We start from the raw sequence: 20,654 nt of genomic DNA, 5'->3' as shown, positions 1-20,654 counted from the left end.
TTAACATAAACTAAATATGTCATTTAGATTGTTAAGGCTAAAAAGCCGTTTATTGAAAATTCAGTTTTTACACTGAACAGTGTTTTACCGATTTTGTCGCGGATCTTCGATTGGTCATAACTTCTTCGTTATAACTCGGATCTTAGTGTTCTTTATATTTTTGGAAACCTTGTTACAATCTCTACCATTTGGTTCATCCCAATCACGATTATTGATCACTTTATTTTTGACCTAAATTTGACTGGTGTCACAGCATGACACATGGTAGGAACCCTAATCTGTTAGGGCTCATGATGTGAGTATGACTTCTCACCACGTGAGGAGTCAAAAGGATAATTTTCAAGGCTAGAATACAGATAGAAAGTCTACATTTAAGGCTCACGAGGTGAGCATGTTTGCTCAAGACGTGAGGAGTCAAACGAACACTTTCCGGAGCTAGAAGCGCAAGTGGCAAGTCTACGAGGTGACTAGCCATGGCTCACGATGTGAGCATGTGTGGCTCACTATGCGAGAGAGTCAAAATCAGCCTATAAGTAGAAAGTTCGAACCTAAGCTTTCTTACACCAGATTTCCTTTCCCTCTCTCTCGTTTGCTAAAGGCATTTCGCTTCGCAAGTCCGACGATCACGAACCGCTAACCGTTTCTTGTGAGATTCCATTAAATAATGCTACTAAAGTGAGTTTCACGGCCCAACCTTTTAATGTTTTTGGGCGAAAAATGCATGCCAAATATACAAGTGAATACTATGTATATATGATACTATAATCGTATCAACGTAGATAGTTAAACTAACTGGGATATATTTGTTTTCTATGATATATACGTAGAATATATATGATATTCTGAAGTCATTAATTAACTTTCTTAAACTTGTTAGCATGTTGTTAGTCTAAATGTTATTAATATAGCCCCGAAGTTATATTCAGTTATATATATATATATATATATATATATATATATATATAATGTGCGATATAGTACCGGACTTATATTCGGATGTTCTATATACTAATTGTTAAGTATGTTGTTATTATTGGTTTTATGTTAAGATAAAACCTGGTTTCACTTCGAGTTATAGTTGTTGTACTACCTAAATATTATGGAATTAGGAGTAATGTTTAAAAGCATAGTCTAGTAACTTAGGGTTTTAGACACGAATATGCTTTTGCTGTTAGAAAAATAGGAAGCCGAAAAAGTCTACATGAGCTATTGTATTCATCAACTAAGATTGGGGATCTTAGGGGAAGTCCTCTGACCTATAACAGTTAATCCCGTGTGAGCGAGGAAGTCGTGTATGAATAATATACGGGTTAACAACCCCACTCGTGGTTGTTAGCTACAACCCAACTTTAGTGAGTGACGATCTATCCTTTTATTTTATTTTTTTGTGATCTGGCGTCGATGAACCACACGGTGGTGCTGGGGAAATCCTTCGTGGTATCTCGGGTTTCATTTTATCAATAGTGGTAATTCTTCGTGGAATCATTGGTGGGTTTTATTTTGTTAGAGGTTTTTTTTGTCATAGCAGCGGTTACGGACTCATGGTAGCAAATTGTTCAAAACATTATACTTTATCGTTATACAAGTATTAATGTTAAGTATACGTTTCTCCAATACTTATACTCTAGGCACAAGGATCTTTTAGGTATTTTACTTATTCATTAAGTAAAACATTTATACCAAGTGTATATACTCGTATAGAATTGAAATAGGATTTATGCTTAGTAACCTTCATTAATATAAGTATATGGAGATTTTAGGTATATAACTTATTTGGTAAGTAAGTATGCCGAGGATATATAAAATATGTTAAAGATAAGTATGAATTTGAAAGATATTTTTAAACTAAGTTTTGTACTTTTGAATTTGGAAAAATTACTATTTAACTTGGAGTCAAAACCTATGGACTCGCCGACTTTATGTTGAAGTATTCTCAAAATGCATAGGTTTTTAGGAACTTGATAAGCTGGAAAGTTACTCGAACAGGAGAAGTTTTATTGTTATCCTCTCTGTTCAAATGAAACACACACACACACAAACACACACACACACAGACACACACACACACACACACACACATATATATATATATATATATATAAGTAAGTGTGCGATAATCCGAATACTATTTAAATAAGAATAATATAACTTTCCAACATCAATAAAAGTATGTAGTTTATAAAATTCTTTTGTACTATTCAATGTATGTTATATAACTATTATACAAAGATGATGTTACATTGCCCGGTGATTCCGCCACCGATTGGGGTGTGACAGATTGGTATCAGAGCTATTAACTATAGTGAACTAGTACTTTCTTACGATAGCACGAAAATAGTTTAGGGCTTACTCTCTTGGTTTTAGGTATATCCCTTAGCCTAGAATAAAAAAGTATTATTAATTATATACCGCATGACTACTTACGGGAGCGGTGACAGGATAGACACGTCGCTTTGGGTTGTTGGCTTTCAGAATTGCTATATGTTAAAATGATTCTGCCCTCCAACTATCCTGACTAGCCAGTGCCTTATTAGCTAGACCTGAAGTAACAAACAATAATTAATAAAGCATGAATACAACAAATAATAAATATAGAGTCATATATGAAGACTCAGGTGTTATTTTTTTTTTTGGAAAAAACCTCTTCAGACATCTTATTGGTGCGCAGTGAAGCGCACGCGCAACACTTTTCATCTCATAGTTGTTTGTTTTTTAGAAGTCTTTAGAGTCAAAAACCTCTGCGCGTGCTCTGTTTGGCGCAACATTTGTATTGCCTCTACCAACCTCTTCCAACCTTTTTTTTCTTGCTGAAATTTTGATTATATGATGTTGAAATTTTGTTTCACCTTTTTGTTTTTTTTTGGTTTATTCTTGTTGATTTCTTTCATTTTTTTATATTGAATAATGTTAATTTCTTGATGAAATATCATTACTTTTCACTAAAATATCTTTATTTATTTTTTTGTTGAAATATCATTATTTTTTAATGAAATATCATTAATTCTTGCTGAAACGTTATACATTATTAAATTAATTTTATGTATTAAAAAAACAAACACGATTCTTATTACAATCTACAGCCGTTTGGTCCACCTATTTCTACTGCAGAGGGTTGCACAGGTAGTCCGCAGACTTCATGAATTTTTTGCTTCATAAAATCAAACAACACCTCAGACCCGCGTTGAGAATACACCTTAACACCTGAAATGTTTTTGATCTCAAGGAATTAGATCAAATATTCCAACTAAAGTTTATATGTGCATAGATCCTATCGCAACTAGGTGTAGGTGCACCGCTACATTTTGTTATGATCAGATCATATGTACTATATTATTTGGAAGTAATATTTGATAGACTAAAAACTTGGTGATCCGAAATGTATAGGAATTCGACATGGCTCATTCACGAGAATGGATAACCACAGAAGATACGGATGAAGAGGAAGAAGTTTCATTCCCTATGTTGGCAGGCGATCCTTACTACCCCATGAATCCAACTAATTTTAACCCGATACCATCAGAAGATGGAGCACCTTTACCTTCCAACGAACAAGAAGAAAGCGAACCAAAGAAATAAAGTGAGCCTATGGAAGATACAGAATCAGTTGCATCTTCCCTACCACCCATGAATATTGCTTACCGTTAAGTTCCAGGAGGAGCGAAGATGAAACGCATAGCTCGTAAATCCATACGAAGATAGATGAAGATTAAGATGAGTAAAAAAAGGACATCTTCAGATACCCATAGAGTTCAAGATGAACCTACGTGTGACAACCATCAAATTTTAGTCAAATAAAGTTAAACCGGTCAACTCAATTTGTACTAGTATGTTAGGGTTTATGTTATGTTTCCTAATGTATAACTTGCCATTTTTGTACAGAGTATCACTATAACAAACCGTTATTTCAAACCTATGTAATAGTGTAGGTCAATTTGTACTTCTTTTTAAATTAATAAAGAGAAATTTTGGCATACTGTGTATATTTACATAATTGACCCTCAAAAATAAATTATTAGATAATCTCAATTGGGATGAACCAAGTGATAGAGATTGTAATAAGGTTTCCAAAAATATAAAGAACACTAAAATCTGAGTTATAACGAAGAAGTTATGACCAATCGAAAATCCACGACAAAACCGGCAAAACGATGTTCAGTGTAAAAACCGAATTTTTAATAAAAGGCTTTTTAGGCTTAACTATCTAAATGAAAGTTGTATTTTATGTTAAACCGAAAACTTTCATAAAAAGAACACCAAAATCTGACTTCGTATGAGGAAGTTATGATTTTTCTAAGCTTTAGTGTAGCAGTGTACAGCTACAAACTCGAAATAAAGATCGAATGGTTTTTAGCCGACACAACCTAAATGAGAATTGAAGGTCTCGTCATTAGTAGTACAACGGTAAAAAACAGACCGGGACGAGAATCCATTATAAATTCATAACTTCTTCATACGACGTCCGTTTTTGTCTGTCTTTTTACCATTGTACTACTAATGACGAGACCTTCAATTCTCGTTTAGGTTGTGTCGGCTAAAAACCATTCGATCTTTATTTCGAGTTTGTAGCTGTACACTGCTACACGAAAGCTTAGAAAAATCATAACTTCCTCATACGAAGTCAGATTTTGGTGTTCTTTTTATGAAAGTTTTCGGTTTAACATAAACTACAACTTTCATTTTGATTGTTATGGCTAAAAAGCCTTTTATTAAAAATTCAGTTTTTACACTGAACATCGTTTTGCCAGTTTTGTCGCGGATTTTCGATTGGTCATAACTTCTTCCTTATAACTCGGATTTTAGTGTTCTTTATATTTTTGGAAACCTTGTTACAATCTCTATCACTTGGTTCATCCCAATTGAGATTATTTAATAATTTATTTTTGATGGTCAATTATGTAAATATACACGGTATGCCAAAATTTCTCTTTATTAATTTAAAAAGAAGTACAAATTGACCTACACTATTACATAGGTTTGAAATAACAGTTTGTTACATTATCCCACCGTTAGAGAGAATTTCGTCTTTACTTTACAGATAGACTAGGGAAAAAGATGTGAGTATTTCTGTTGCATTTGATCCTCCCGCTCCCAAGTGAATTCAGGTCCCCGCTTTGCATTCCAGCGGACCTTCACTATCGGGATGCGGCTTTGTTTGGTTTTCTTAACTTCCCTGTCTAGTATCTCTACGGGTTCTTCCACAAAATTGAGACTTTCGTTTAACTCGATTTCCTCGAGTGGTATCACAAGAGTCTCGTCGGATAGGCACTTTTTCAAGTTTGAAACGTGGAAGGTAGAATGAATGTTACTTAGTTCTTGGGGTAATCGAAGTTTGTAAGCTACAAGGCCGATTCGGGCAAGAATCTCGAATGGTCCTATGTACCTTGGATTCAGTTTGTCACGCTTTCCAAAGCGCATCATGCCTTTCCAGGGTGAGACCTTTAACAAAACGCGGTCACCGACCTGGAATTCCAAGGGTTTTCTCCTCTTGTCAGCGTAGCTTTTCTGTCTATCTCTGGAAGCTTTAAGTCGCTCCCGAATTTGTACGATCTTCTCGGTAGTTTCCCGAATAATTTCTGGACCAGTGAGAGCACTGTCAGGAGTTTGACCTCTAGCTAGATGCGTGTCACCCACTTCAGCCCAACACATAGGGGATCTGCACTTGTGGCCATAGAGGGCTTCAAACGGAGCAGCTTTTATGCTAGTGTGATAACTGTTGTTATAAGAGAACTCAACAAGGGGTAAATGAATATCCCATGCCTTTCCAAAGTCTATCACGCAAGCTTGTAACATATCTTCTAACGTTTGAATCGTCCTCTCACTTTGTCCATCGGTTTGCGGATGGTAGGCTGTACTCATGTCTAGCCTAGTTCCCAGAGAGTTTTGTAAAGACTACCAAAAATGAGAGGTGAATCTACTATCTCGGTCCGAAATAATAGATATTGGCACACTATGCAGTCTAACAATCTCCTTGAGGTATGTTCTTGTTAGCTTCTCCATCTTGTCAGTCTCCTTGATGGGTAAGAAGTGTGCGGACTTGGTTAATCTATCGACGATTACCCAAATAGTATCATAACCACTTGATGTCTTGGGTAACTTGGTTATGAAATCCATTATAATCCGCTCCCACTTCCATTCAGGGATTTCAGGTTGTTGTAATAAACCTGTAGGTTTCTGGTATTCTACCTTAATTTTGGCGCAAGTAAGGCACTTGCCCATAAAGGTAGCGATTTCGGCCTTCATGTTAGGCCACCAATATAATTTCTTAAGTTCCAGATACATCTTGTCTGAACCTGGGTGGATGGAGTATCGGGTTTTGTGTGCTTCATTCATAACCACATCTCTGTAACCACCGAACTTTGGTGTCCAGATCCGGTTCATGAAATAATAGACTCCATCATCCCTGACTTCGAAGTTCTTATCCATTCCTCTCGGGGTTTCACCTGCCATGTTTTCGGGTTTCAAGGCTTCAAGTTGAGCTTCCTTGATCTGTGTGGACAGATGCGAATGGATTGTCATGGTCAATGACTTTACTCGGTGTCCCGAGTATTCTTTTCTACTAAGGGCATCAGCTACTACATTTTCTTTACCAGGGTGATAAAGAATTTCACACTCATAATCGTTCAGTAGCTCCACCCATCGTTGTTGTCTCATGTTCAGCTCTTTCTGATCAAAGATGTGTTGGAGACTTTTATGGTCCGCGAATATTGTGCATTTCGTGCCATATAAGTAATGTCTCCAGATCTTCAGAGCAAACACCACTGCTCCTAGTTCAAGGTCATCTGTTGTATAGTTGACTTCATGTGTCTTTAGCTATCTTGAGGCATAGGATATAACCTTTCCTCTTTGCATAAGAACACATCCAAGTCCTTGATTAGAAGCATCACAATATACTACAAAATCCTCTGTCCCTTCAGTGAGAGACAGGATTGGTGGACTACACAAGGCTTGCTTCAGCGTTTGGAACGCTTTTTCTTGCTTTTCTCCCCAGCTAAAGGTTACACCCTTTTGGGTTAGAGTAGTAAGAGGCTTAGCTATTCGAGAGAAATTTTGAATGAATCTACGATAATAGCCAGCAAGACCTAAGAATTGACGTATTTCTGTAGGTGTTTTGGGTGCTGACCAGTTTTCAATTGCCTTTATTTTGGAAGGGTCAACATGTATTCCTTCTGAACTGACCACGTAACCTAGGAAATCTACCTTCCTGATCCAAAATTCACATTTTGAAAACTTCGCATAGAGCTTCTCTGATCTAAGAGTTTGTAGTATTTGATGAAGAGGTTGACCACGTTCCTCTTTGTTTTTTGAGTAGATAAGGATATCATCAATGAGGACTATAATGAATTTGTCCAAGAATGGACGACACACTTTGTTCATTAGGTCCATGAACACTGCAGGTGCATTCGTCAATCCGAATGGCATCATTATAAACTCGTAATGACAATAACGATTCCTGAACCGGTTTTGGGAACGTCTTCCTCCAAAATTCGTAACTGGTGATACTCGGATCTTAAGTCTATCTTCGAGAAGTAGTTCGCCCCTTGAAGTTGGTCAAACAGATCGTCAATGCGAGGAAGAGGGTATCGATTCTTGATGGTAAGTTTATTCAGCTCGTGGTAGTCTATACACATGCGGAATGATCCATCCTTCTTCTTTACGAACAAAATCGGTGCTCCCCAAGGTGAGAAGCTTGGTCTTATGAAACCTTTGCTTAGGAGTTCGTTAAGTTGGCTGGATAATTCCTACATTTCAGAAGGTGCAAGACGATAGGGGGATTTGTATGACAACCCGATATTTCAACTCTTTGTAATGACCTAAAAAGTCAAGTATTGTAACCACCTTTGAGTTAATGAAATTAACTTTGATAATAAAATGTCCAAAAAGTTTCTATTTAAATTCGTACTATGTTTAATGTCATTAAACCATGATCGTACGTAAAAAGAACGCCCAAATCCGACTTTGTATGTTGAAGTTATGATTTTTCCAAATTCGGCATAGCGACAGACAGCTAAAAACTCGAATCGGAGATCGAGCGACTTTTGGCCGGAATGACCTAAACGAGAATCGAAGATCTCAACAATGGTAATTCAGCGGTAAAAAGTCTGGCAAAAACCAACGTCAGATAAAGAAGTTATGAATTTCTAAAGAAATTCCTTAAACACGACCCTTTTAAAAATAAATAATAAAAATAATTTCAAAATTTGCCGACGGAGTCTAAACGAAAGTTGTAGAGCGTAGTCTCACCTACGCGTGGATATAAAGACCATCGAAAACGGAATTCGTATGAAGAAGATAAGAATTTTAGAAGTTTATTAATTAAATTAAATATAAATTTAATTATAAATGTTTGGTATTATCCGAAGGGAGTCAGCAGATAGGGCCGAAGTACGCCCTGCGTACCCTCGTACGCCCCGCGTACTCAAGGCCTAGGCCTCGGATCGTCCACGTCCCAGTCTATGCGAAGTAGCCTTGTCCCATTCGAAGTTCGAGGCAGTCGAGGACTCGGTCATGCATGACGTACGCGTACGCCTCGCGTACCCTCGTACGCCCTGCGTACCGAGGCGGTTCCAGCCCCTATAAAAGGGATGCGAGGGTTCCGAAGAAAGGGCTCCATTTCTCTCCTTTCTTGTGTGTTCTTGCCTCATTTTCCGTGCCCGTTCTAACCCGAAGCCCTGGTCATTTTACTCAAGTCCCGAAGGTCGTTTTTACTCCCGAGATTCCCGAGAAAAATCCGTTTCTCGAGACGAAACTCTGCCCGGTTTCCATCTCGCTTTCTTCAAACTTTCAAGTGAGTTCATACCCCTTAATTAACCTTTTAAATGTTCTATAAATGCTTTTATATGCTTTCAAGGGTGGGAATACAAGTAAAACACACGAGTATCATCGTGTGTTATATAAAGAATTATTATATGCTTTTATTTAACCAAATCATATGTGATTTATAAACTTTATAGGGAACTCTCGTATATAAAACATGTTATAATAGCATTCCATCTTTTGAAATATAAATTGTTGTAATGCATGTATAAACTAAACATTTTCTTAGATTATATGTATACTTGTCTATCTTAGGCTCTACAAAAATCTATACTTTCATAACAAGTGATACCTTTTCTAGATATTTCTAAACAAACGAGACACACTTTTAGAAAGCTATAATAGGTATAGTTTTATGAGGATATTGCTAACTTTTACATACTAGAAACACGATTTTCAAGATGTCACTTTCATATACAAGAACAAACGAACATTTTAACACGTAAATCTGTTTTTATACCACGGTTTGTGAGACATTAACTTCACGTACGTTCGACTACACATTTCATGTCCTGTATTGTATACCAGAATCCCTTGGAGGGGGAGCATGGTGTTTGTGTATAGATCTATACGGGCTTGACAACCCGCACCTTGACTGTTAGCTACAGTCCATCATTTGGGGTGACAAACGTCATAACATTGCAACGCCTGAAGAACGTTGTGTATAGGCATTCCGAGTCAATAGTATGGTTATAAAACTCACATGGGGTATTAAAAATGCATTGATTTACGAGGTTTTCAAACATATTGGTTATTTTACACTTACATACATTTTTAGAAACAAACATTGGTCTTGAGAGAAGGCTACTTTTATACTAGTAGAAAATATAGGATTTTCTAGAAACAAACAAAAAAGGACAAAACATTTCATTTCATACAAACATTGTCATTTAATACTTATGAAAGTCACCAGCTTAAATGTTGATCTACTCTTTCAAAATTACTTGTATGTCCCATGGATTCAGTAATTTCAGGTATTAATATGCTCTTGAAGAAGGGATGCTGCGGCGCCAGTTTAATCTCATATTTTCACATCATATTGTAATTGTTTTGAACATGTAACTTTTGACAAATGTAAACTTTCAATTATATATATGATGGTTGTATTGCTTTCTTTACTATGTATTCATTTTTTACGTTACCAGATGAAGTCATCCGCCCCCGAACGTTTCCGCCGTTCAGGTTTGGGGGTGTGACAATTTGGCTACAGGGGTAGCTCCAGGGATTAAGTCGATTGTAAAAAAACAGACAAAAACGGACGTCGTATGAAGAAGTTATGAATTTATAATGGATTCCCGTCCTGGTCTGTTTAAAATAATAATATTAAAAATAAATTCAAAATTAGCCGACGACATCTAAACGAAAGCCGTAGAGTATAATTTTACCTACGCGTGCATATAAAGAACGTAAAAAACGGAGCTTCTATGCAAACGTTATGATTTTCGCAAGTTTGGCACAAAAATAAAGAAAAAATGGGATAAAACCGGGAAAATTCGCATGGCACGTCACCCTCGCACGTGGCAGCTGCTGAGTGGACTGAACCCATACGTGGCACCTCCTGATTGGACTACAGCCGAGGTCCACTAAGAAGCAGACAACTTCGCATAGAGACACCCCGGAGACACCCCTCGCATACACCTTGGACCATCTCCTTCGCACGTGTCTCCTTCCCATTGGACCGAGGGTTGGTCCAATCCGAGCCAGCCAATAGCGAGCCTCCGGTCCGAAGAAGCCCCCTCGCCTCGCTACCTGTCAGACGCGTGTCACCTTCGTGCAGCTTCGGGTCCGAACCTTCGGACTATATATAGCATGCGAGGGCTTCTGAAAATTTTCACTTTTTCACCCCAAAAATTATTATCTTTCACATTTTCCACTCCCCTAAGCTCATATACAACCCTTAAAGCCCCGGTATCAAGACTCGAGCCCAAAGCAAGCTTTGAAGCCCCGAAATTCCCGAGAAGTAAGCTCTCTCCTGTCAAAACTCTGCCCGATTTGAGCTGGTTTCTCAGCAAATAAACTCCTTTTCGTGAAATGAAACTCTGTCCGAATTACCACCTATAATGTGAGTTCATACCCCCGTATATGAGTCTTATCTTCTTCTTTTGTATAACTATTTTGGTTTCAATATACAATGATTGAACACATGTAAATATTATACTTTTAAATACAATGGTTGTTTGTACTTTCATTACTATGATGCATGTGTTGTGATACTACATATGAAGTCCTCCACCCCCGGACGTTTCCGCCGTCTGGTTTGGGGATGTGACAATCACTCGGAAGTTTCATATGTTTAAACATCTAAAACCTAAATAGGGTGAGAAGCATAACTTCGTAAACACAACTATGGATCCTTTGGGGATCGATAACACTCATAACACGGTGTATCATAATCTTAACACTACGTGGAAAACAAAAAACCATAACGCAGGCTACAAACACAATCTCTCTCCCTCTAGCTCAATCTCTCCCAAATATATCCCAATCCCTCCCAAATTTATCCTAATCTCTCTTGGTAATTAAAATCACATTTTCCAACTTTTCTATGAACATCCATACCATCCCAAACCTTCCATTAGTCGAAAACAGCTAAAAATGGAAGAAGGAAACCAAAAAGGGTCATGGAGGTTCGCAGGTTACTGTTCACCTACAAACCCTCGCAGGTATTCGGATCCTCTTCCAAGTTGAGAACCTCTTAACCCACCTACGAGCCTCATCTTCGCACTTGATTTGGGCACTTTTTCATGTCTCGTCCACTTTCGCATCTATCCGGAGACTTTCGCTTCTAACCGGCTAGGTTTGCATCTTATCCGAGAACCTTCGCAGCGAGCCTCACATTTTCGGAGCAAACCCTCCCTTCGTAGTTCCTACATTCGCAGCGAATCCTCTTGCATGCCTATCTCTCGCACCAAAGCTCACTCTCGCACCGAGAACGTTCGCATCCGACCTTCGCACTCATTTCCAGATTTTGATCAGTTTCACTTTTTTGTTAAGTTTTTGAAGATCAAGAAGGTTGCTTCAAAGGAGAGGTGTAGATCCGAGATCTACTTCAGTTTGTGTTCATCTTGGAGGTAATAAGCTGCCATTTTCCCTCCTTTGCATCTAGATCTATTTTGTTATGAGATTTGGGGGTTTTATGGTTGATTGAGACCTAATTCGAGTTGGGGGCTTAGATCTATTGTTTCCACTTCATATCGGATGGTCCAGTATGTCATAAAGCATTAGAAGATGAGTAGTTGGTGAAGCCCTTTTGTCCTTAAACCAAACCCTAGTGTGTTTTGAGCCTAGATCTCTTTAGTTATACGTAAAGTTTGCAACTTTACGTAGGGATTGAGCTCTAGAAGTATGGATCTATGGTTTGGAGTCCATGCATGACTCAAAAGTCCTCTGCATGTATGTAGATCTGAATGGACTCGGCGAGTCCTTTGAGTGGGCTCGGCGAGTAGCATGAAGATGAGGAGAAACTCGATGAGTGGGATGAACAACTCGTCGAGTTGGATAAGTTGGGCAGGAACTCGGCGAGTTTGAAGAACAACTCAGCAAGTTGGTTGAAGATTGCCTTGCACTCGACGAGTCTGTTCTTGGAATCGGCGAGTCAGGTCGCGAAACCCCAAACCCTTCGAGTTGAGACTCGAATCAGTGAGTCGAGTGGAGACTCGGTGAGTTGGACAGTTCAGGACTCGGAAATCGGTAGACTCGAGGAGTCCAGAGAGTTGTCGGGCAGCATCTAGTAGGATCATCAGCAAGTTCAACTAGTGCAGGTGAGTTTCCCATTGTGTGAATGGGTCTACAACCACAATGTTGGCCCATGTAGTTATGAGTAGAAGACCCGGGGGTTAGCCCTAGGCACAGTATGTTAGTATGATATTCAGGACGAGGTCCAATGATAGCGGGAGGGTGCCCAAGGAATGGTTTATGTGATAGTATACTTGTTGTCTGTGTGATACTTGTATGTGCCTGGTAGGGAGGTGAGTGTGGGCGAGGCCCCGTATCTCACCAATAGCAGAGTGTGGATGGTGTTCCACATCTCATTAGCAGCAGATCAGGGGCGAGGACCGAGTTAGGGAAAGAGTGAGTGTGGGTTGGGCCTGTATCTCACTATCATTAGGAGCATGGACGGGGTTCCATGACTCATCAGTAGCAGGATAAGGGCGAGGCCCAGGATAGGCGAGGCCTTTAGTCAGGATCCATTAGTATGTGTTTAGCTTATGTGTTGTGAAATGTTTATGTGCTATTATATGTTAGCGTGCGAGGCCCTGTGACAGGCAAGGCCTAAGTGAAACAAATATGTATCTGAGCGGGCCTCGAAGCCAGGCGGGGCCTGGAGCGGTGGGGCCATTGTAGCGGGCGAGGCCCGAGGTAGGGGCAAGGCCCATGTTAGCGGGCGTGGCCCAGTATGTGCAGTATGTGGTTATGCATCGTATGTGGTAGGGTGGGGAATTCACTAAGCTTCGTGCTTACGGTTTTCAGTTTTGGTTTGAGGTACTTCCGGTAGCGGAGGGAATAGCTCGGGGTGATCGCATGGCACACACCATAGATTTGACAGCCTGGGAATGTTTTACTCTGATAATGAACATGTGTTTTGGAAATTAAAACTCTGATTATCTTTTGGATTGATGATTTTACACTAAGTAATGTTTATTAAAAAGAAATTTTTTCTTATGAATTTTGGGACGTTACAAGTTGGTATCAAAGCCTTTGTTTGAGGGATTCAGACATGCTCTTGGGTGTGTCTGAACTCAAACTGAGGAATTGGTATAGAATTTTTCAAAATGAAAAGACAGTTTTGTAAAAGAGAAGTTTTGAGAAAGAAAACAGTTTTAGAAAAGCAAAAAAGAGTTCATAAAGAAAAGAACTTTGAAAAGAGGAAAAGGGTGTAGTGCATGCAATCTGCCGAGCTCAAGTAAGTACCCCAAAATACCCATACAAGTTTATGATATGTTTATCAGTTAGTAGAACAGCATGCTAGAGTAGGACTAAGGATCTACGGAGGATGCCTTATGTGCCTGTTATATGTGCTTTGAGCTGCATGATAGTGTCGATTAGACGGTAGTGGGATAGCCTGTTTAGGTTATGCCCGAGTTTATGAGTTTGTGTTGCATGCTAGTGCAGATTCTTGCTATGAGATCATGATTGCTTGTGTATGTTATGGTTAGATTTTCCCTTGTCTGAATGTTGTTTGCTTTGTGCATTGTGGGATTCCAGGTGATGGGAGTTAGCCATTAGGTGGATACGTCACGCCACATGTGATCAGGGTTGGATAATCTCAGAGTGCTGGGTTTGGCCCTATTTCACAGCTCTTGTTTGAGTCCAACCGTTGTAGGGACGAGTCTTTTACTCGAAGGATTATCTGAGCCTCGTCACATGTGATGGAATTCAGGTGATGGCTAATTGGCATTACAAGGAGGCCTTCAGCAGCTGAGGACTGGTTTGAGTTGATTCAGAGGTTTCCCTAGGGTAAGCCTAGGATAAGATAATGCTGGGAGCAGTAGTAGTGGATAAGGGACCTGGTGGAGTCGAAGCAATTCCTGAGGAAAGTACGTTTAGATGTGGAAGGTAGTATGGGCCCGTACTACTGAAAGCAGAGGATTTGTACTCGATTCGGGAAAGGCCGAGACAAGACCGGGAACCTGGTAGGGTGTGTGTTTGGTCTCGCCGCAGTGTTGAGTATTCTGATAGTGGATGTATTATATTTTCAGTATGGTGACATTACGTGAGAGACCAGCGGGCGGATCAGGCGCCGGAGAGGGATCAGGCTCGGGTTCAGGGGCCGAGCAGCTCGAGGAGCGAATGAGGGAGTTGATATTAGCTGAGGTTACACGCAGTATTCTAGACCAGATTCCTGTGATCTTTGGTACGGTCAAGGAGGGTATACTGGAGATCTTGGATGAGAGGTTAGGAGCCTTCCGTACCGAGATGCTGGCATTGATGGGAGCACGTACCTCGACATTCCGAGAGTTCAGGGCTTGCGGGGCACCAGATTATCATGGGGCTAGGGACCCCATCGCTAGTAGCAGGTGGTTGGCTGAAGTTGCCAACGCATTCCGTACGAGCCGGGGTCCTGAGGGGGACAAGTTCAGACTCGCTTCCTGTCTTCTGAAGGACAGAGCGAGGGATTGGTGGGATGAGATTGGTCATGCTTTGGGGGATGAGGCCGCGTTGGACGCGATGACTTGGAGCGATTTCTCATCCAGGTTCAGGGCGGAGTTTTCGCCAATTATTGAGGTGCAACAGTTGGCACCAGAGTTTCAGGATTTGACGCAGACCACTAAGACTGTGGCGGAGATCACTGCCAAGTTCAAGGAGAGGGCTCTTCTTGTACCGCAGTATGTCGCGGATGAGGAGATGAAGAAGGCCTGATACCATGAGATGTTGAGGGATGACATCAGGGAGTTCGTGAGCAGATCCAACTGTAAGACGCTGGAAGATATGATTTCTCAGGCCAGAGAGAGTGAAATTGATTTGGAGAAAATCTGGAAGAGGAAGCCGGATGATGTTCAGGTAGCCACAGGTTCGGGCAAAAGGCCCAAGGGATCGGATTCGAGATCAAGGGATTATCAGGACCGCAGCCGGTGCGGGAAGTGTGGCAGGGCGCACGGGGGCGCGTACAGGATTGGTAGCGGTGGTGAGTCTGGCTGCTTCAAGTGCAGTCGGGCTACTCATTTCAGCAGGGATTGTACTGTTACCACCACACAGGGATCAGATTTGTTATGTTTTCACTGCAATCAGCGGGGCCACAAGAAGGCCCAGTACCCCAGTTTGTTTTCAGCAGGACGGGTGATGGCACCTGCCCCTGCAACTTTGAGGATCACAGACGGCCGTCAGGGCCGTGAAGAGGCGCCTGCGGTAGGAGGCAGGGCTTTTCAGATGGCTACCTTGGAGGCGCAATTAACATCGGACGTTGCAGGTATGCGATTTCTGTTTTCAGTTCTTTTATTCATGCATAATTATATTGTTATGGTTCTGCATCATTATCGGTATGAGTATTTTTTTTTGAGCGGTTGTTTGTGATCGAGTTATATGCCATCTGCATACCCTGGATATTCTAATGGTAGTTAGGGGATGTGCCCTATTGGAGAAGGTTACATAGGATGTAGTAACTGTAGCATGCTTTGGAGGGACTTGGTATGTCTCGCTAGATCGGAGTTGTATAGTTTTAGAGATGGATTGGTTAGATCCCTAGCTATGGTGAGCTTGGGTTCCTCAACAGGTAGATATTGGAATGGTGGCAAGGATTGGGATTTCTTCCGAGCATTGAGCAGCAAGGGTTAAGCATAATCGAAGTGGGGGAGAATCCTCCGAGTGTGAAAGGGTAAGAGCATGCAGGTCCAGGATGTGTGCACGATCTCTGAGAAGGAAAGAAGTTAGTACAGCGTTTGATGGATTGAGGATTTCAGGGTTGGGAGTTTGAGAAACTCCCCATCAGCTAGTGCGTGTGATGGTAATGGTTAGTGCGTGGTTGGGAATTAAGGTTGGTGGATCCCCTGTAGGACTCGAGGGAGTCGGAATGAGGATCTTGAGAGCTAATGGCACATGGGTTCCTTCGTCCTAGGAGTCAGTGGTAGAAAGTGTTGTAAGACTACGGGGCAGCCGTAGCATTCACTAGCAGTCAGTGGTAGAAAGTGATGTAAGACTACGGGGCAAACGTAGCATCCACTAGCAGTTAGCGATGGACGATGATGTGAGACTACGGGTAAGCCGTAGCATTCCTTAGTAGCTTCGTTAGCGGAGTTGGGGTGAGGCCCTTATCTCCTAGTGATCATTCAGGGATCAGGAATGGGTAGTGGATGAGAATGATAGGGAGTTGCCTATATAGCCCTAGAGAGGTGAGACCTTGGGAGAGGCCGCTCCAGGATATAGTTGGGTGAGACCCGTGGGCGAGGCCCGTATGAGATTAGCAGTGTAGATGAGACCTGAGAGCAGGATTGCTTAGTAGTATGTTTGGGTGAGACCCGAGGGCGTGGCCCGAGCGAGAGTGGTTAGACAAGTGGGACTAGAAGGTTAGAGGCGGGTGGGACCCGTGGGCGAGGCCCGTGAGTTTTAGCAACATAGGTGGGACCTGGTAAGGACCTTAGTGTCAAGATAGGGGATCGTGGATCCCAGGATTGTAGTGCCTGAATGGCAGAATAGATTGAGCAGTTATAGGTGGTCGAAGTTTCTTTGAAAGTCGCTGGGAGCGACTAGGAGTTGTGTTGGGACTAGCTACCGGCGGGAGCCGGTAATCCAGATATTGATGGGTTGGTAGGGACCAGGGTGGTCTCAGTTCATCCGGAAGGCAGATATGGAATAGCAGAATTTTCAGTCAGTAGCAGTGCGGGTAAGCAATGTATGGTGGAATTCAGTTAGTTGAATCGAAGGGTGCTCGGCACCAAGTTTTGACGGAGAGGGGTGTCAGTGGTTACTGGCGGTGATGACCCGTACTGGAAGTAGCGGGGGTGATGGAGTTGGCAAAGGATAGGACCTTCACGGTGGCAGAGGAAATGATTGGTTCTGGAGCATTGCCTTGGGAAGGCAAGGAATTCGCGCAAGGAAAGAAGGAATTCAGTTGCAGTACTCGATGAGTGCCAGAAGAATTGTCGGTTGAGTGAGTTGTGTTTCTAGAATGTTCAGGGTCAAGGTTGACCCAGGATTTTATCTGGAAGGATTGATGTCATTCGGGATGACCAGGCGGAAGGCCAACAAGGGTAGGTAGCTGGTGTTGGAATGATTTGTTGGGTATTGAAAGCAGATCGCAGGCGGTGGGCCATAGCAAACTTCGAAGACGAAGTTTAGTTTAAGTGGGGGAGAGTTGTAACACCCAAAGTCAAAAAGGCCAAGAAAGGAAAGGAAACCCTAAGTTTAAGGGACGACTCGGCGAGTCCAAGGAGGAACTCGGCGAGTCCAAGCGGGATTCAAGTCGAGGAGTACGTGACCGACTCGGCGAGTCGGCCAAGGCGACTCGGCGAGTCTGGTCTGAACAAGGAAAACCCTAATTCCGGGAGTTGTATCCTATAGAAAGGGTGTTATGTGCCTCCCTCAGCCTACATATCCTCCTAGAGAACCTGTAAACCCTAGATTTCGTGTGAGCTTCTATCATTTGAGAGAAGTAGCCTTGGAGGAAGGAAACTTTGGAAAGGAACTTGAAGATCAAGAAGGTTGCTTCAAAGGAGAGGTGTAGATCCGAGATCTACTTCAGTTTGTGTTCATCTTGGAGGTAATAAGCTGCCATTGTCCCTCCTTTGCATCTAGATCTTTTTTGTTATGAGATTTGGGGGTTTTTATGGTTGATTGAGACCCAATTCGAGTTGTGGGCTTAGATCTATTGTTGCCACTTCAGATCTAGTGTTGGGATGGTCCAATATGTCATAAAGCATCAGAAGATGAGTAGTTGGTGAAGCCCTTTTGTCCTTAAACCAAAACCTAGTGTGTTTTGAGCCTAGATCTCTTTAGTTATATGTAAAGTTTGCAACTTTATGTGGGGATTGAGCTCTGGAAGTATGGATCTCTGCTTTGGAGTCCATGCATGACTCAAAACTCCTCTGCATGTATGTAGATCTGAATGGACTCTGCGAGTCCTTTAAGTGGACTCGGCGAGTAGCATGAAGATGAGGAGAAACTCGACGAGTGGGATGAACAACTCGTCGAGTCGGATAAGTTGGGCAGGAACTCGGCGAGTTTGAAGAACAACTCGGCGAGTTGGTTGAAGATTGCCTTGGACTCGGCGAGCCTGTTCTTGGACTCGGCGAGTCAGGTCGCGAAACCACAAACCCTTCTAGTTGAGACTCGAATCAATGAGTCGAGTGGAGACTTGGTGAGTTGGACAGGCCAGGACTCAGAAATCAGTAGACTCGGCGAGTCATGGACTGACTCGGCGAGTCGAGTCGCGATTGGAAGGACTCTGGGCTTATGAACTCGGCGAGTGAATAGGTAGACTCGGCGAGTAGGGTTGACCTGGAAGGTTGACCTTGACCAAGACTTTGACTTTGACTAGAGTTGACTTAGTTGACTGTTGGGGGTCAGTTAGTCTAAGTGTTTCATTAATATTGAGGATCATCAGTGAGTTCAGCCAGTGCAGGTGAGTTTCCCTTTGTGTGAATGGGTCTACGGCCACAATGCCGGCCCATGTAGTTATAAGTAGAAGACCCGGGGTTAGCCCTAGGCACAGTATGTCAGTATGATATTCAGGATAAGGTCCAACGATAGTGGGCAGGTGCCCAAGGAATGGTTTATGTGATAGTATACTTGTTGTCTGTGTGATACTTGTATGTGCCTGGTAGGGAGGTGAGTGTGGGTGAGGTCCCGTATCTCACCAATAGCAGAGTGTGGATGGTGTTCCACATCTCATTAGCAGCAGATCAGGGGCGAGGACCGAGTTAGGGAAAGAGTAGTGTGGGCTAGTCCCGTATCTCACTATCAGTAGGAGCATGGACGGGGTTCCATGACTCATCAGTAGCAGGATAAGGGCGAGGCCCAGGATAGGCGAGGCCTTCAGTCAGGATCCGTTAGTATGTGTTTAGCTTATGTGTTGTGAAATGTTTATGTGCTATTATATGTTAGCGGGCGAGGCCCTGTGAAAGGCGAGGCCTAAGTGAAACAGATCTGTATCTGAGCGGGGCTCGAAGCCAGGCGGGGCCTAGAACGGCGGGGTCGTTGTAGCGGGCGAGGCCCGAGGTAGGGGCGAGGCCCAGGTTAGCGGGCGTGGCCCAGTATGTGCAGTATGTGGTTATGCATGGTATCTGGTAGGGTGGGGAACTCACTAAGCTTCGTGCTTACGGTTTTCAGTTTTGGTTTTAGGTTCTTCCGGTAGCGGAGGGAAGAGCTCGGGGTGATCACATGGCACACACCATAGATTTGACAGCCTGGGAATGTGTTACTCTGATAATGAACATGTGTTTTGGAAATTAAAACTCTGATTATGTTTTGGATTGATGACTTTACACTAAGTAATGTTTATTAAAAAGAAATTTTTTGTTATGAATTTTGGGACGTTACATATTTACACATTATCGTTCATAGGATCATCAAAATCTCCAAGTCTTCTTTAAGTGCTCGTGACTTGAAAACTCGTCGTCCTCAACCTCCCACTCACCAAGAAATCACATAATATGAGTTCATACCCCTTCATTTTCAAGTTTTACCAAGTTTTTAGTGTGGGGGGGGGGGGAATACAAGTCATATCACTAAAATATAATCAAAACTTAAAAATCAGCTTTTCCCAGAAAAGTTAAGTCCTTTTCACGGATTGTTTTACTAAACTTAGACTTAATATATTTCAAAACCGTACAATATGAAAGTAGTTGAGGTTTATACCTTTCTAAGGACTACTCGCATGCATTCATACGATCTTTCTACAATTTATGACGATTTGTACAAAACTGCCTATCATTTCAAAATAGATTTAGGACCAGTCTGTGAAAATGAACATTTTCACACTGGTTAGAGACCACTAAAGGTCAAAATAAAACATTATGGACAAAGTAGACTCTTTTTATAAACTCTCAGAGTTTATGGATTCGGGTTTCGACATACGATGATTTTCAATAATTTTTCTAAAAATGTGAATAGAAAAGTTAAAACTAGAAAAATGATTTATAGAATTATTAACACTTTGTAACATGTTGAGGAAAGTATATAATGTTAAGCAAACGTATATAATATTAAGGAAATGTTTATAATATTAAGAAAAAGTACATAACACTAAGGAAATGAATGTTGAATATTTTCATGGTATTTTGTTTGTGGGAAACAAAAAGGTATTTCCTTTCATTTACAAAAAGGTTTTCATTTTCATTTACGAAAGGATATTAAATTTTCATTTACTAGATGGTTTTTCATTTCATTAGGGTAAACTCATTGAAGCA

Source organism: Lactuca serriola, chromosome 3 (assembly GCF_051521515.1).
Source record: "Lactuca serriola cultivar US96UC23 chromosome 3, Lser_US96UC23_V15, whole genome shotgun sequence".
Taxonomy (NCBI): Eukaryota; Viridiplantae; Streptophyta; class Magnoliopsida; order Asterales; family Asteraceae; genus Lactuca; species Lactuca serriola.
Note: the sequence above shows the minus strand (reverse complement) of the source record.